The following is a 2,121-nucleotide window of genomic DNA, read 5'->3' as shown; positions in this document are numbered from 1 at the left end:
ATACTGATTCCCACTTATAGCTAACACCAATGCCCTCCTTTAGGTAACATAGTATCCCTTATCTACAACGATGCTCTGTTACTTAGCTAACACAGAACTGCTCCCTTCTTTTCTCAAGCTTGGAACCTGAGAAACTTGGGGCCATGCTACTTTGTCCTGAACATTTCAGCTCAGGCTACCTGGTCATATCTGTAGCAGTCATATTAACAGACTAAAAACCCAGCAGTACAAAGAAAACTTTACAAGCACATAGAGGTTAAATGATGCAACACTTTTACTTGAGAGTGAAACAGTGGATTTTCAGGTCTGATGAAGAGAACTTTTTAATCAATAAACTTTTTTTTTTTACGTTCTACGAGAAACTCGTCCCTTGTCCCTCACACGTAACTAGTAAAATACATCTAAGCTGTGAAACACGTTTATTGACATGATTATTGTTTGTGGAGCTTGTGGCTACCAAACAAACATTTGAGTCTCTCGCGGTGTCTGGGTCTGTTAGGAGCTGAAAACATATGCACTCTGCTGCGTGTCTGTCCCTCCTCCTTGGGTGACCAGTCTCTGCCCCTGATTGGTCTACAGACTTGACTGGCATGTCGTTGGAAAGCTGAGAGCATAAGCTACGCGGGTCCATGGGTCCACGACAGTGGCGATTGCTCTAAGACTGCAAGGGAAGCTCAGCTTCCCCTAAAATGTCAAAAAATAAGTGATCAAATATATACTGTTGTGTGTACATGTCATTGAATAAATATGCACTACAACTCGATTAACTTTTGTTCAGAATCAGCTTCTTATCACCGGTAAAGACGTGGCTTTCCTCTCAATCATTCCCATAGATTCACAGTGATTTCAACAGTGCCGACGCTGAGCGTCCACGGAGTTCAATAGCCAAGCAGCGAAACGAAATGAGTCATTGGATAAATGCTGTGCTTTGTCCTGCCCATCGGACTCTCAGCGTCTCTGGGGGTCTATGGGGCAGTGGGCTGGCCTCGGCTGGCCCAAACGCTCAGCTTCTGCATGATGATTGGATGATCTGTCTGAGGCTGAATCCCTTTTTGATTGACAGCGAAATGAGCGAATCAGCGATCCTTTGGTTTAAAGATCCGTGGGAGCATTACATTTTAATTCTGTTCTGAGTTGAACCAGAGACTTTCTTAAACCTCTTAGCGACTTTGTTAAAAACGACTAGTGACGAATCGAGCTTCTATTTCTGGTGGGTTTTTTGTAGCTGCTTGTGTTTGGAGACTGACTTCTATCACTCTTTCTGACTTCTATCGCAGTTTCTAGCGGGTGCTGCTGAGCCCCTCCACCGTCACTTCACATGGGCTAAGGCCGTTTAAGCAGCCTAGCTCTGCTGACCATTGAGAGGACACTAGTCAAGTCCCTGGAAAAGACGCCTTGTTGGTACTTTAACGCCTTTAAGCTTTAATTTGGTACATTGACTGTCGACTTTGGACCTGTAGTACTTGAGATATACTGAAGGATTTAACAATGAGTGATTTATTTTTTATAGGCGCCGCCAACCAATGAGTGAAATAATGGCCCTGATACATGCCATACCATCCAAACGGCTCATAGAAGCATATGATTCCTGACACAAAACTCTTTTAATCAACTCACAGAAAACAGATGTATTTTATTTTCTTGCGCTTGGAGTGTTTATAGGAGCAGTAGAGACCCAAGTGGAAATACAAAAGCACTCAAAGTTTCCATTGTGGGTCAATGAGGTGATGCTCATTTTTTTTGTGTACATATGGGTTAGATACATTTAGAATAATATGACAAATTATTTTCATCAAAACCTAATCTTAAAGTTTTGGATTTATGCAATTTAAAAATATTTAAAATTTTAACATAATTAAGTGTTTTTAGGCCATGGTCAGACAAGCTTAGGTTACATGTCAAATGGTGTAACCTCCTTAAAATATTCATTCATTCATTATCTGTAACTGCTTATCCAATTCACCGATTGAAAAGTTGGCTGGATATTTTTGCTTGGTGGACTACTCTCGGCACAACCACATCAGTGTCGCTGCAGGTCTGAGAATAATCCACCACCAAATCATACCTACCCTGTGGTGGTCCTGACCAGAGGAAGGGGCAAACAATGTATACAGAGCAACA

This window comes from Hoplias malabaricus, chromosome 2 (genome assembly GCF_029633855.1).
Source record: "Hoplias malabaricus isolate fHopMal1 chromosome 2, fHopMal1.hap1, whole genome shotgun sequence".
Lineage (NCBI taxonomy): Eukaryota > Metazoa > Chordata > Actinopteri > Characiformes > Erythrinidae > Hoplias > Hoplias malabaricus.
The sequence above is the reverse complement of the archived record's forward strand: the minus strand, read 5'-3'. Positions refer to the sequence as shown.